Here is a 16,597-nt window from a genome sequence, read left to right as displayed (position 1 = left end):
GGGGGGGGAGTACTGAAAAGCAAAGTACTTAATTGTTTACCTATTGCCTAAACTTCAGGCTGTGACCCATTAATCTTTTTGGAAGGAATTTTGGGATAGTGCTTTATTTATACCAATAACTTGAAAGTGTCCAGTTGTTCATTCCTCCTGATAGTGTATGTAACAGAAGAATGAGACTTTCATATTTTCATCTTTAGGCATTTCCAATTTAATTTCAAAAACATACTGTAAAATTACAAACAAAATTTATTTTGATTCCCTAATTCCAATTTATTGGTACCAAAGCTCTCTTCTGCTGTAGACCATGAAGAGTTGACCTTTTAAGTTACTTTACATACTAGTAACAGTTTCAGTAAAATATTTGGTAGACAAGAGGTTTCCCTTTTAAATGGTCACTGTCATTTAGTGTCCAGTTCTTTGACTAGATTGTCTAAATAGGCATTTCTAGGAGTCGTCTTTTAAAAAATTGATAACCTAGTCATCTGCAGGATCTCTGTAACTCAGAATAACTTGTTTGTATAAGAAAGTCTGTTTACTCCCCCAGGGGTAGGCTCCCGCATATTCATTGTATGTTGGCAAATCAAACTTTTCTAGGTTGAATACAAGAGGTTATTTTTAAGTTGTAGAGTCTTAGTGGTTTTAGGATCTCAATTTTAATTAATAAAATATTTAATTTTGACTTGTTTGTCCCTTTAAATTGCTGTTTTAATAATATTTTTAAATGAGCACAAAGAATGTTGAGGTTTAGATTAATCTTTTGAACAATGAATTTTTTTCCTTTGTGATGAGCAGTTTCCATCCTTTTTTTTCCTTTTGTTAATGGTTTTTGCAATATTGATTAAGATATAAAATAAAATGTGTGGCTAATTATTTTTGCAAATGGATTCTAATAATTTTAGTCTATGGGATCATTGTTTCTGTGTACACATTTGTTGATGGTAACAGAGGTGAGTTAAGCTTGTAATTATTTTGCTTGTTTGAAATGCAGACAGAATATTAAAAAGTCAAAGTTCCTGCATTATTTTGCAAGGTGTCATTAACCAACAAGCATTCTGAAGCGATGTTAGCACTATTAATACATGCGTTAACTACTTGTAAACAAACAGGAAATGATCCTGGAGTTCTGGGACCCATTGGGGGCACTATAAAAGGAAGCAGGTGAGTGTCAGGGCACCTTAACACCAATTTCAAAACGCTAGGCTAAAAAGAAATATGTCTATTCTGTAAACCACATAGCCTCACATTTCCCTTAACCTTCTCTCTGCATCACCCCATCCTAAGTACATTTCCTGTCCACCAATCATATCTCTCTTCCTCCTTAGTGATTCTGCCTAATGCCCTACACCCCTGCCTCTCCCCAGCCTGAGACACTGCCTGGGAATCACTATTCTAAGTGAATAGTGGGGATTCACTATTCTAAGACATCAGATGTCTTATAGCCACATTTGGGATATGTATAGTTGAGATAAACGTATTTTTACTGACCTTTTGGTTTTTTTTTTTTTACATATAGTTTAAAGTGTTACTATAAATATGTATGTTATAATCTTGCTGTCTTACTAAGTGATGGCAACCCGGTGCAAATCATTTTATCTCTGTTTCAATTTCATGAAAGTGAAAAAAGACTGGGAAAATCATAGAGACAGTACATAGGGTTTGCCAGGGGTTGGGCGGGGCGGGGAGTAGAGAATGATTGCTAATGGGGATGGGTGTTTTTTTTTTTTTTTTTTTTTTTGCGGGCAGGGGTGTGATGAGAATGTTCTGGAATTATATAGTGACAATGGTTGTACAACTTCGGGTAAAACACGGAATTATACACTATAAAAGGGTGAATTTATGATATTTGAATTACATCTCAATTATTCTTTAAATAAAGAAAACTTTAGGGGAAAAGAAGAGGCTGGAGAATTTCATGTATCCCAGAAAAGATTTCTATGTCCCTCTGTGCCTATTAGACTTTAAAACAGGCCAGCAGGATTTATTAATACTTGAGTCATTTTGTAATTCAGCAGAATTAAGAAAGCTAGATATATATGTGAATTAGGCTGTGAGTAGAAATCAGTTTGTATTGGAATTTTTTCCTAAGATTTTAGAGAAACCTCAATCAATTTTTTTGAACAGGAAGTAGGGATTATTATAAAAGGTGAAATGAGTTCCTGAATTGAATAGTTGTCCATGGCAGAACTGAAGAGTAGACAGGTCCTTACAACTTGCTGTTAATCAGACACTACTTTTCCTTTTGTGCCAAGCTCAATCATTTTCTCAGGCTGGCCTGGTAGAGTTGTTTACTGCAGGCCAGGGGTGTCCTTGGCTGTCTGGTCACTATTCTAACCCTCTTATTTGCATGTATCTAATCTTATTCAAAGAGGGAAATGGGAGGTACTCTATTTATTTAGTGCTCCTTTATTTAGTTAATGCTACTGTGTGCCAGATGCTGGCTTATGCTCTGGGTATACATACAGAGGTGAACAAAACACGTGTGTATGCTTTTTCGGGGGTATGAAGAATTCACAGTCCAATGATAGAGACAGATTTTAACTAGGAAACACATAAATCATGTGCAAGTACAACCTGAAACAGGAAAAGAAGTGCATGGTATGAAGAAAAGGAAGAGTGCTTTGAGGAAGAACAGTGGCGACGTAAGTTTATGGGGTTAAGAGACACTCCTTTGTAGAAGTTAGATTTAACTCAAGACCTGAAGGAGGAGTTAGCTAGGCAAAGACTGGAGAGAGAATAGCGTATGCAAAAACCAAGGGTGGGAAAGAACTTGTCCTTGATCAAGGAAATAGAAGAAGGCCAGAGGTGCCTGGCTGGCTCATTTGGAAGAGCATATGACTCTTGATCTCGGGGTTGTGAGTTCAAGCCTGGCATTGGGTGTAGAGATTACATACATACTTACATAGTACATACATACATACATATACAAACAAACTTAAAAAAAAATTACTTAAAAAAAAAAGAAGACCAGAAGGGCTAGAGCCTGTAAATGAAGAGAGAGCTTTGGGAGATGAGTTTGCAGGGGAAGGCAGAGGCAGTTTAGGTAAGGTCTTGGAGGCTAGAGTGGGTCAAATGGTGGCACTTCAAACATGTCCCTGAAACCTGTAAATTGTAACCTTATTTGGAAAAAAAAAAAGTTCTTTCCAGATGTAATTAAGTTAAGGATCTCTAAAAGAGATCATCCTGGATTATCTTGGTGAGCCTTGAATCCTATGACAAGTGTTCTTATGAGAGACACAGAAGAAATAAGAGGAGAAGGCCATGTGAAGCCAGAGGCAGGGATTGGAGTCATGCAGCCATGAACCAAAGAGCTTCTGGAGGCTTCAGACATTGGAAGAGGCAAGGAATGGAATCCACTTTAGAACTTCAGAGAGATTCCTGCCAACACCTTGATTTTGTACTTCTGGCCTTCAGAACTATACAAGAAAATTTCCTTTGTTTTAAGCCTCTAAGTTTGTGGCAATTTGTTATGGCAGCCACAGAAAACTAAGACAGAGGCCATGTTTTAGGATTTTGTTCTGAGAGTTATGAAAAGTTGTTGAGGGGTTTTAAGTAAGGGAATGGCATGATATGATGTATACCTCAAAAAGATCATTGTGGCTACTATGTGGAGACTGAACTATTAGTAGAGAAATCAATTAGAAGCTATTTTAGTAATAACAGCAGGAGATGATGGTGGTCTTCAAACTAACGTGGTGATCCTGGAAAGAGAGAAATGTGGTTCTTAGCATAAAGATGGTATTTAAAGTTGTCAAAAATTCAGAAATAACAGAAGTAACACCAAGCAGTCCCTGAAATAGTAATTAGTAAAAGTTTATTGTGTGCATGCCATAAAGACAGTTTGCAAACTGGGAGTAACTCAAAACATGGAATGAGGCTCAGAGATATGTTATAAAGCAGCTTTTACTGTAAGAAAGCAGTGACTTTATTCTTCACACTGATTGCTTGTAATATTAGAATTGTCTTAAATGATAGGGTGTTGGTCAGCAGTTACCTTGGGAAACAGTTCAAGTTTTCTTATGATTTCCAGGGACATAAGCAAGAAATGACCCAGGTCAAGTTAGTTTTACAAAATAAGCTAAATTAATCTTTGTATGACTAAATAGGTTTTGTGTGCTCAGGGAATTTTCAAGGCTGGTCTCCATTTGTTTTTGATTTTAGCAAAGTCATGGGAATATTTGAGGTCACCTGGGAAGAACATAGAACAATGAGGGCAAATGGCCCAAGACTGAGTCCTAAAGATCTCCAACCTCTAGACCAGAAGAAGAAATGGCAAAAGAATCTAAGAAGGGATAATCAGAAAGATAGGAGAAAAACCATGACAGTAGGGTATCATGAAAGCCAAGGTCCAGGGTGGGGTAGAAATGTTGAATTGAGAGGAGAAGATATTACATAGTCATTAGCAGGGGCACCTGGGTGGCTCAGTCGATCAAGTGTCTGACTCTTGATTTTGGCTCAGGTCATGCTCTCAGGGTCATGAGATCGAGCCGCACATCAGGCTCCGCGTCATTAGGAGACTGGGGAGGGGACTATTGCAGAATTAAGCACTGCTGGACAGTATGGAAGATCCTTGTGAAATTAGTGGTTCTGAATTTGCAGTGTTTCCAATCTGTTTGGGGGTGTGTCTAGCCCTTTTCAGTGGTACAGATATAGTCCCAGAAAAGGCAGAGTGATTGGGACTTGGCTGAGGAAATTTAAAGGAAGGAGGGAGGGTTAAGGGGTTGAATATATGTGGAAGAGAGGTATTATCAATTGGATAAGGAGAGAAATGAAGATTAGAATTTGGAGGGAGAAATGAAGAGAGCCTCTGCAGGTTGTCAGAGGATGATGGCTTTTGATTCATGATCTGGGAAGTGTTCAGGTTCTGCTGATGACAAGATGCAGGATGTGGCCTCTGAATGAGTCGCTGAGGAAGCGTGGAAGTAGAGGGCTTTGGAGAGTCTTGGTTATTCCCTTGGTCTGAAAGGCTCTTCAGTTTTCACTCTGCTTGGCTGGCTCCTTCTTGTCCTTGATGCCTCTACTTAAAATGCTACTGATAACTCCATCTGAATTAAGTATTCTACCCTCACACAGAATTCTTATTATGACTCCCTGACTTATCTTTCATGTCTGTTAGCACAATTTAAAATGATATGTTTGCCTGTTGTTGACTTGTTTTCCTCCTCTTCATCTGAATGTAAGTAAGCTCCCCATTTAGAGATTTTGCCTATTTTGTTACTTAGGACTTTCCCTGCCCTTGCCACAATGCCTTACGTGTTGTAGGGGTGAGATACCTTTTGAATGAACTAATAATATCAGGAGTTGGAGAGGAAAACTGTGACCTGGGGTAGGTGAAATGTGAAAGTGAAAATGATTGTCACTTGAAAGGGTTTCAGGAAACTTGGGGTTCCCAAGCAAAGTCAAACATAAGTGGTTGAGAAGAAGGGACTTTCAGGGAGGAGGAGGTAGGTATAAGGGAGATCATCTAGTGGGTGTTCCTCTGGCCGAGTGGTAACTTTTGGAAAGGAGAGAAGGCACAGGTGTTAGGGTCAGCTAAGGGGACATTCAGAGCATTATGGGAGTGAGTACATGTGATTGATGACCAGAGGGGCTCAAGGCTTCAACTTCTGGTCATGACTGGAGGAAATAGAGCATAAAGTATGGCAGATTTATACTTGATAACCTTTTAGAAGGTGGTGGGCTCTTGGGTTTCACAGGGTGGGTTGGGAAGGATCAGAGGACAGGGGAATGGGAAGAAACCGTAACTGGTGAAGTGTTTCCATCCCTTTTGATGGTTCAGTGACTTTGCTGAAGCTCTATAGCCTGGCTGGGCCTGGTTTGCCGTCTGATTCTGGAGCCACATTTTTTCCATTAGGCTACCTTCTCAGAGGGCAGCACTCAAGTTTATTTAAACATTAGGAGAGTTTAAAAGTACTGTCACGTGGTTTATAGAATCTGAGCTGCATTTTAGAAGTTTTGATTTAAATTTATATAATTTTAACATTGAAGTTGTCACTTCCCCCCCTTTTTTTCCTTCAAGGTTATCCTGTCATTGACTCAATCCCTATTTAGCCTTTGGGCTGTTTGTAGAATAAATGATGATAAAGAACAAGTTTCTTTCTTTCTTTCTTTCTTTCTTTCTTTTTCTTTCTTTCTTTCTTTCTTTCTTTCTTTCTTTCTTTCTTTCTTTCTTTCTTTCTTTCTTTCTAATAGGAGCAGAATGAAATTTGGAATTTTTAAGTTGTTTTCCTCATGGTGAAACCATAGTAAAAGTTTGCCAGAAATTCTTTTTCTATTATGGTTCTTGATGGCAACCTGTGTAGTAGCTTTGTTAAAGTTTCTCCTACTGTTCTAGTTCAAAAAATTACTCCTTAGTGCTAAAGTGATCTAGTATATGCACTGAGAGACAGTAGCAGAGTGCCATATTTCTCTAGGTTTGATGTACATCAGACTTCCTTGGTCTCACCCCAAAGAATGCTTAATTTGCTGGAAATACACACTTTAAAAAATATTTTATTTATTTATTTATTTTAAAGAGAGGGAGAGCGCACACGAGAGTGGGAGGGAACCTCAAGTAGACTGCACTGAGCACAGAGCCCACTTTGGGCTCCATCTCACAACCCTGAGATCATGACCTGAGCCAAAACCAAGAGTTGGACGCTTACTGACTGAGTCACCCAGGTGCTCCTGGAATTACACATTTTAAACAAGGTTCCCAGTAATTCTAATGGAGATAGTCCATAAATCCCCAGTGCTTCTCAAAGCACTGGGTTATTGGTTAAATGCTCAGGCTTTGGAGTCTGATAGAATTGGGTTAAAAATGGACTCCATTACTTTCTGCCTCTGTGACCTTGGGCAAATTACCTAACCTTGCTAAGCTTTATTTCTTTCCTCATCTGTACAAGAAGGTTAATTATATTTACCTGCCTTGTTGTGAGGATTAAATAAAATAATGCTTATGAAGTCTTTAAAAGTGCTTGGCCCATAGTAACAACTCAGTAACTGTGCATGTTGTTATAATTGTCCATCCTCATAGAGATATGGAATTTGAATAAGTTAAATTAAGTTTCCCCAGATTGTCATTACTAAAGATTATTTTTAAAGCACCCACAGCTCCTTTTAGACCATGTTTACACTAGTAAGATAATTACTTAGTGTCAGCAAGAAGGAAGACATGATTAAATAGTCCCTCATTCAGGGCAGAGGAATGTTCAGTTAGTGCCATCATTTATTTATATTATTACACAGTGCTTGGAGATCACAAACTAATTCTGAAAGTATTAGATAGGTATTAAAGTTTATCTAATGAAGATTAGAATATTATCTTTTTATTGGGCAGCCTTCTCTCTTTTATCTAAGTTTATAGATGTGTATGCTTGGGAATTATTTTTTTTTTTCTTTTCTTAAAAATAGTTATAGAAAACTCCTTCTTATAGATTTCCTTAGAAGATGTCCTTGTTTATTTTTCCTTGAAGAAGGCAGCCTGGAGTTTCTTTTGTGATCCAAAGACAAGCACGAACCTGGAAATGCAACAGGAAGTACAAAATCATGGTGCCCTCAAACTAGAAATCTGAGTTTACTTCTGGCAGTAAAGTACAAGTGGGACATAATCAGCGTCCAAAATATCTAGAAGGACCTCTGAAATAGTTGAAAGATTCAAGAATTTCTATATGAAGGTGACCTGAATTATTGGGACTCTCTTGAATATGGTATGGAAAAGCCCAAGAGGGATATAATCCAAATGTATAAAGTTGTGAAAGATACTATATTGTGATCACAGACCTTTTTGTAAGTTTAAAAACATGTACTCTTTGACCCATTCATAATTCTTTAAGGAATTGATCCCAGTGATGTACTTGCACACATCATAAATGACACATGTACAGTATGGCATCATTTGTGAAAGGGCAAGACTGTACACAACCTAAATAGGGTAGGCTGGTTAAATAAGTTAAGGTGTAGCTACACAATAGAATACTATGTGGCTATTAGAAAGAAGAAGGCAGGGGCGCCTGGGTGGCTCAGTCGCTAAGCGTCTGCCTTCGGCTTAGGTCATGATCCCAGGGTCCTGGGATCGAGCCCCGCATCGGGCTCCCTGCTCCGCGGGAAGCCTGCTTCTCCCTCTCCCACTCCCCCTGCTTGTATTCCCTCTCTCGCTGTGTCTTTCTCTGTCAAATAAATAAATAAAATCTTTAAAAAAAAAAAAAAAAAGAAAGAAGAAGGCATCCTTCCATCTCCAGTCAGGACAGGGTAATTGGTAACCAAAATTGCCCACCTGCCTGAAAACAACTGTAAAATGAGACAAAATATATGAGGCAACTGTATTCAGGCATTAAACAACAGGGAGTGCAAAGCTGTGATGACCCCTGCAAGGAGGGAAACACACAAGGTGAGCCCACGGTCAGGTAGAGCCAAAGCAGTGACATCCTAGCTGAGTGGAGGCGGCGGAGATCAGAGTTCTAGAAGTGATTCTGGAAGGGAGTACTCCAAGAATGATGGACACATATTAGAGAAGGTCACAGAGGCCAGTTTAAGGGTCTCTCCCTAGGCAGATTTGGAATAGCATGAGAGTCAAAATAAATAATAATAGCTATGGATTATAATCTGAGTCCATATTGATAAAATAAGCTAATGAATAAATAGAGAAATAGAGGAAAAGGGGAAGTTCTTCCTTGCAATAATAAATTAAACAAATTATATATTAGTTCATTAGTTAAATTATTAATTCATATAATTTATAATTAATTAGTAAATTATGGAAAGAATGATGGGTTAGAAAAGCATTAAGGATGCTAAAATTAGTTGTGATAGTTTATTGAGGAATAGGGTATTTATATAGTCCTAAAGTATCTCCCCACAAACAAACTTACTGATTACAGAAGGGAACAATACTAAATTTACCAGGCAAAAACCACCTAAACCAACTGTCTGGGACAGACAGACATCACATACACCCTAATATGAAAATGGTATAAAAAAACTTGTGGATCTCCTATCAAAAATACATATCCTGAATCTAATCCTGAGGAGCATCAGGAAAAAAATTGATGAACATCCCACAAAAATAACAGATCTGTAGTCTTTAAGAATATCAAGGTCAAAGAGAAAAAGTGACTTAGGAAATCTTCCCAGTTTATAGGAAACCAAAGACATTTGGCCCTTAATGCAGTACATATCCTTGGATTACACCATGGACTGGGGAAAATAGCTATAATTGACAAGGCCTATATATATAGATTGTGGATAAGTATTAAGAATATATTAAATAGCATTTAATTTCCTGACTTTGTTAACTATACTATGATTTATGTCAATGGAATATCTTCGTTCTTAGGAAATGTGTACTGAAGTATTTGATAGTAAAGAGACATTATATTTCTAACTTTCTTTCAAATAGTTAAGACAAAATATGCATATGTAAGAGTGTTTGGAGAGAGAATATAAAGCAAATAGAATGTCAACAAAGACAAAAATCTAAGGTAGAAGATATAAGGGAGTTTCTTGTACTACCTTTGTAACTGTTCTGTAAGCTTGAAATTATCAAAATAAAGTTTTATCAAAACTAGGGAGGAAAAGAATAAGACAGTTCTATGTGCTGAAAAAACATGACCTCCAATATATTATCCTAAGTGGGCTAGTGGAGAAGAAGATGCAGGAGCAAAATGCAGAATGGCAGGAATAACATTTTACCATTTGTATAAAAAAGACCTGTGGATAGACAAGTATTTGTTTAAGCGTATAGGAGGGTATTCAGGCAGTGGCTGACACTGGTCGCCTCTAGGAAGGGGAACTGGGTGGCCAAGGTCTGGAAGGAGATTTTGGTAAATACCAATATCATGTACATATCTTACCAATAGAAAAGATAAGATAATTCAACAACAAACTTGAAAATTGGAGGCAATACCATTTCTTTCTAGGATATAGTATTCTTGACAGAGCAAACCTCTAAATAACTTCAGTTTGGGGTAAATCAAGGAGTGAGAGATCTTGGGTTGACTAAAGTTATTGCTACTTCGGGAGACACAGTAACTTTTGGGCACTATGGAAAGCAAACATGTTCTCCATTAGTATGTTCCTTGTTACCTCCAGAGACTCAGCACTGGCTTAGGTGAGCACGGACTTTGTTTTTTCTTTTGTCCTAATGAGGATTTCTTGAAACAGTGAATTATTGTTATAGAATATAAATAGTTTTTTAAATGAGTCGATTTACTAGTTAACCTTTTCTCTAAACTTCCTGCCTTTGACATTTTATCTCAAAATAGACCATTCAGATGATGAATGCTACAAGCTTTTATGGGGTAATGTTTGTATAAGGTGTGGCTCAGTAGAAATGTATGAAAGCAAATTCCACGTTGACACTATACAACGTTGATATTGATAGTCAAATACCTTTTATTATCATGGTATGAGAGTTTGGTGGGATCAGATTAAGGAAGTAAGGACGAAGAATTTGGGAGAAATAGAATGTACCCTGAGCCACACAATGTTACCTGGGACATCTCTGCTTCTGGTATTTCATAATTAATAGGCCTCTGAAGTGCCATCTTGCCCAGAGGTTAGGTTGTCCTTGTCCTATGAACCACTTGTTCATTCTGCTCTCTCACTTCTCTTCACTGGGCCTCACATGAGAACAGCAAGCATTGCTTTAATGTGGGCATGTAGCCATCGACTCTAATTTTATAATTTTTGAACATCCACTCTGGTTAAGATGTTCTTTTCCTTTTCTGACAAAAATATGTGAAGGCTCAAGCCCTGCCCTGTGTCTCGTCTCCTTCTCAGTTAAGCTTCTTATTCTTATCCCTCTGACCTCCCCTCACCCCATTAATTGTTGCATCACCATGATCATCCTGTAATACCATCTTTCCCTGGTCCCCTTAGCATACATATTGAGTGTTAGGGACCCTGTAAACCTTCAGTGAGTTAAGGAATCAATTGCAGGGGCACCTGGGTGGCTCAGTCGGTTAAGTGTCTGCCTTTGGCTCAGGTCATGATCCCAGGGTACTGGGATCGAGCCCTGTGTCAGACCCCCTGCTCAGCGGGGAGCCTGCTTCTCCCTCTCCCTCTGCCTGCCACTTCCCGTGCTTGTGCTCTCTCTCTGTTTCTGTCATACAAATAAATAAAATCTTTAAAAAAAAAAAAGAATCAATTGTATATATTAACTCTTTGCGCTGCCTCCCTCACATTTTCTCATCAACCCACACCACTCCAGCTCTGATCCCACCACTTTACTGACACAGTTCTTATTGCCAAACCAATAGTTGGTCCTCAGGCCCAGGACCAGTTCTGAGGGCATATGACCTATATAGTCATTTAGGTCTCATACCTGGTTTAATGTCCTGCTATCGCTGTCTTAAAATTCTTTTTTTTTTTTTTTTTTTAAGATTTTATTTATTTGACAGAGAGAGACACAGTGAGAGAGGGAACACAAGCAGGGGGAGAGGGAGAGGGAGAAGCAGGCTTCCCGCTGAGCAGGGAGCCCGATACAGGGCTCCATCCCAGGACCCTGGGATCATGACCTGAGCCGAAGGCAGACGCTTAACGACTGAGCCACCCAGGCGCCCCTCGCTGTCTTAAAATTCTTAACAGTTTTTCTACAAGGGCCTCCACATTTACATTTTACATTGGGCCCCACAAATTATGTAGCTGGTCCTTTTCAGGCCTAATATTACTAAATCTCTTTAAAGCATTGGATACAGCTCGTCACCCTCTTGGAATACTTATTGAGTTCCTGGACAGCAAAATCTGCTTGTCCCCTCCTATTTTATTTATGGCTCCTTCCTTTGCTCTTCCTTCTCAAGGTTAGGTGCCTTCACCCTGTTATTCATCTAGTCTCACTTCCCGGGTGATGCTATCCAGTGTCTAGTCCTTGCACTAGACTGCTGCTGTGGCCAACAGTACCAAAAACAGTGGTAATAAGAGGTACCTTTGAGTGTTTTCTGTGTGCCAGCCATGAATTACAAGTATCATTTCTCTTAATATTTTAAACACCTCGTTTGCAGATGGAGTGTCCCGGCTGAGTAACTTGCCCAAGGACACATAGCTGGTAAGTGATAGACTCAGGGAGTCTAATTCTATAGTTTGCTCTTTTAACCATCACAGTGTACAGCTAAAATCTCTCCCTGAGCTCTAGGTGAGTATACCCCTCCCACTACTTGACATTTCCACTTGGATATCTAATGGGCATCTCCAACTTACTGTGTCCTAAAAAAGAAGTCTCGGTTCCCACACCACCAACCTCCTTTTCTTCTGGTTTTTCTGATTTCATTAGATGGCTCTAAGATTCATCTGGGTGTCCAGTCCAAAAGCCTGGCACCTTTGCTGCTGCTCTTTCTCCTCCTTACATTGAATCCCGTTGCAGGCTGCACAGGCGCTATCTTTAAATGTATCTTTTGGGGTGGGGGAGGGCTGAGGGAGAGGAGAGAATCTGAAGCAGGCTCCACACCCAGAGCAGAGCCCAATAAAGGGATCAGTCTCACAACCCTAAAGTTATGACCTGAGCCGAAATCACAAGTTGAACCCTTAACCGACTGAGCCACCCGGGTGCCCCTACCTTTAAATATATCTTAATTTTGACTCCTCCCATTTCCATGGCCTCCAGTTTAGTCTAAACCACCACTTCTTCAATTCTGTCTCCGTGCCCCCTGTATATTCTGCACAGAGCAGAGTGATATTTTAAATTTTTTTCTAAATGTTTTATTGAAATACAAGATATGTAACCAAATTGGACAACTTGATAAATTTTCACAATGTGACATGCCCATTTAACCAACACCCAGAACCGGTACCCCCAGCAGTCCCCCTTGTGCTCCCTTGCAGCCACTGTCCTCCCTTCTTGCCCCCCAATAATCTGTATACTGATTTCTAACTCCGTTGATGAGTTTTACTACTCCTTGAACTTCATATAAATGAAACTTCATTACCCAGGAGGTACACAGTATGAAGACACAACAGTTTATGTATCCATCTTTGATGGATAATTGGGTTTCTAGTTTTGGTCCATTTTGGATCATATTGCCACAAACATTATTATTATCTGCCTTTTGCTAAACATTCATAAGAGTTTCTGTCAGGGATATACCTAGGAGTGGAACTGCTGAGTCAGACGGTAAGTGTATTTCCAAAATGGTTATGACCCTCAGCATTCTATGAGAGGTCCAGGTGTTCCACATCCTCATCCAGGTTTGGTATTATATATCTTTTTCATTGTAGACATTCTGACGAGTGTGTAGTGCTGTCTCATTCATTGCATTTGTATTTGCTGAGAGACTCATTGAATTGACCATTTCATACGTTTGTTGACCATTTGTATATCTTCCTTTATGAAGTACCTATTTAGGCCTTTTACCTATTTTCTTGCCCTTTCTTATTGATTTGTAGGGTTCTTTACAGATTCTGCGTTCAATGTGGGATAGATGTATTGTAAATATCTTCTTCCACTCTGTGGCTTGCCTTTTCACTCACTTGGTAGTATCTTTCAATGAACACAGTTTCTTAATTTTGGTGTAGTACAAATTATTGCTTTTCCTTTAGTAATTTTAGTAATTTAATCATTTTCATGTCCTGTTTATTGCCTACCCATTGGTCATGAAGGTATTCTCCTACATTCTAGTCTTAATGTGTTGTTTTACCTATCACATTTTTAGATCTATACTCTATATGGAATTATTTTTCTGTTTAGTATAAAATGTAAAAGTCAAGATACATTCTTCCCCCTTAGGAATATCCAGGTGACCCAGCATCATTTTTTTGTAAAGACCATCCTTTCTTACTGTAAGAGTGGTAATTTTCTTAACTCAGATCATGAGATCCCCCTTGCTCAAAATCCTTCAAAGATTTCCCACTGCACTTAGCATGAAATAGACATGTCTTACCATGGCTCTTTGCCTGGAATCTGCTTTCTTCTTAGCTTTCACCCCACTGTTCTCATTTTCTGCTCTCCACTGTGGACATGCTGGTCTCCTTGCTGTTCCTCAGTCTTTCAAATACATTGATTTGGGCAGTCATGCGTGGTGTTTGTTCTGCCCAGAGAGCATTCTTCCTCCACAAGTCAGCCTGAATCAATCCTCACTGCACCAAGTCTATGTGCAAATGCCCTTTCCAGGGCACCTGGGTGGCTCAGTCGGTTAAGCGTCGGACTCTTGGTTTCAGCTCGTGTCGTGATCTCAGGGTCTGTGCTCAGTGCGGAGTCTGCTTTGGATTTTTTCTCCCTTTCCCTCTGCCCTTCCCCACTCATGCGTACTCTCTCTCCCATATAAATAAATAAAATACTTTTTTTTTAAAAAAGCCCTTTCCTCAGGAAGGATCACTAGCCACCCCACATAACACTAAGAATGAAGAATATATGAAAAATCCTCTGAACACGTATGATATTTATTAGTGAACTGTTTCACAGTGACGTCAGTGCCTACCAGGCGGCCTCTCCGTTCTGTTGTTGGGTTCATCAGATCTCACTATGTTTGGAAGTAGGACTGATCGTCATCTTTGTGACAGGCAGCAGCTCTTTTAAGCCAGTGTAACTGTTCTCTCTTCATTGTTTTTAGCTTTTGAATTTGAAGAAGTACTTTTGAAGACTTCCCTTTTAAGAACTATGAAAAAGTTTTGCTACCAAAAACCTTCTCTACTGTGTGCTTAAATGAATGTTAATTTCTGAGGTTTGGAATTTTGTGGATTTGTCCCCTATTTTTCTTTTCTTTCCTCCTTTCTTTCTTTTGATGTTATTTGCTGTACGTGCTGCACATCCAGATTGTGTGTCAGAGGGACATGGATTATTTTTATGCTTTCTTAGTTATGACTGTTATCAGAGTGCCAGGCTGTCATTGCTTGCTCTCCTGAAATCAACTACTTCTAATTTCCAGTTAAACAAATCATTTTCAGTTTTTTTCTGTTGTCTTTCTAGCCATTACAGTCATTTGGAATAAAAATTCAATTTCAGTGAAAAAAATGGGCTAAAGACCTAAATGTGAGACCTGAAATCATAAAACTCTTAAAAGAAAACATTGGCAGTAATCTCTTTGACGTCAACTTTAGCAACATTTTTCTAGAATCTGTCTCCTCAGGCAAGGAAAACAAAAGCAAAAATAAACTATTGGGACTACACCAAAATAAAAAGCTCTTGCACACTGAAGGAAACCACCAACAAAACAAAAAGGCAACCTAGTGAATGGGAGAAGATATTTGCAAATGATATATCTGATAAGGGATTAATATCCAAAATATAGAAAAAACTTATGCAATTCAACACCCCAAAAACAAATAATCTGATTAAAAGATGGGAGGAGGAGCTGAATAGACATTTTTTCCAAAGAAAACATACAGATGGCCAACAGACATACGGAAAGATGCTCAATATCACTAATTATGAGGGAAATACAAATAAAAACCACAGCAAGATATCCCCTTAAACCTCTCAGAATGGCTAGAATCGAGAAGACAAGAAATAAGTGTTGGCGAGGATGTAAAGAAGAACCTCATGCACTCTTGATGGGATCATAAATTTTGCAGCTATTATGAAAAACAGTATGGAGATTCTTCAAAAAATTAGAAATATATGATCCAGTAATTCCATTACTAGGTATTTACCCAAAGAAAATAAAAATACTAATTTAAGATGATATATACACCCCTATGTGTACTGTAGCATTATTTACAATAGCCAAGATATGGAAACAACCCAAGTGTCCATTGATAGATGAGCAGATAAAGATGTGGTATGTACACACACACACACACACACACACACACACACACACTGGAATATTACTAAGCCATATAAAGAGAATGAAATCTTGCCATTTGTGACAACATGGATGGACCTCAAAGGTATTATGCTAAGTGAAATAAGTCAGATAAAGACAAATACCATATGATTTCACTTATATATGGAATCTAAAAACAAAACAAATGAATGAACAAACAAACAAAAAAAGAAACAGACTGGTAAATACAAAGAACATAGTGTGCTTGCCAGTGGGGGAGTGGGCACAGTAGATAAAGAGGAGTGGGAGGTACAGAAAATAGAATGAATAATTTGTAAAAGTCCTCTGAATGTGTATGATATTAATGAACTGTCTCCTCTATGATGTTGTGATTCCTTGAGGCAAGGGATTGTGTCTTCTTTTTGTAGATCTTATTTGCAGCATAATACTTTAGATCTCGAATAGGGTCCTAAGTATAACGCATGTGATAATTCATTGTTTTTCCCATTTTGTCTACATTAGCTCCAGATAATTCAGACTCTAATATAAATATTTAATAATCTTATGCATTGTGGTGGAACATCAACTTTTTGTATTTTTTAAAAAGGGGGTAGTATACAGCATTATAGCCTGAAACTTTAAAATTCACTTTAGCTATTTTACATGGAAACAATGCATAGCCTAAGTCCAGGTGAATTTTATCTATGGCTAAAGAAATTAGAAGGTTTTCAGTGACTTTATATTCTCTTCTAACAGTAATACTAATTGTATTTCAAGTTTATAAAGTTGCATTTTTTTCTAAGAATTCTGCAATCTAGACGGTGATTCTTATTGACCTGGTTCCTATTATTGGGGTAACTTGGGGGCTGCATGCATATATAAAATTTGATTTGGGGGCAAGAGTTAGATTGATCTTTCATTTGTTT

General features: G+C 38.4%; 1 protein-coding gene across 10 annotated transcripts in view; it reads left to right on the top strand.

The window, feature by feature from the left end:
- The window catches only part of POC1B (POC1 centriolar protein B), a 92,164-nt gene that overhangs the window by 5,702 nt on the left and 69,865 nt on the right, over nucleotides 1-16,597 (top strand). Inside the window, exon 1 of one of the 10 annotated variants that reach the window (XM_032416865.1) lies at nucleotides 11,985-12,019. The exons of the other annotated variants lie outside the window; for them this stretch is intronic. The gene's annotated coding sequence lies outside the window, so the exon portion shown is untranslated. Of the gene's footprint in view, nucleotides 1-11,984; nucleotides 12,020-16,597 lie in introns of those variants that run through there. 10 annotated transcript variants of the gene reach the window in all.

The sequence above is a fragment of the Phoca vitulina genome, unplaced genomic scaffold (assembly GCF_004348235.1).
Source record: "Phoca vitulina isolate PV1807 unplaced genomic scaffold, GSC_HSeal_1.0 scaffold19, whole genome shotgun sequence".
NCBI classification, from domain to species: domain Eukaryota; kingdom Metazoa; phylum Chordata; class Mammalia; order Carnivora; family Phocidae; genus Phoca; species Phoca vitulina.
The sequence above is the reverse complement of the archived record's forward strand: the minus strand, read 5'-3'. Positions and strand labels throughout refer to the sequence as shown.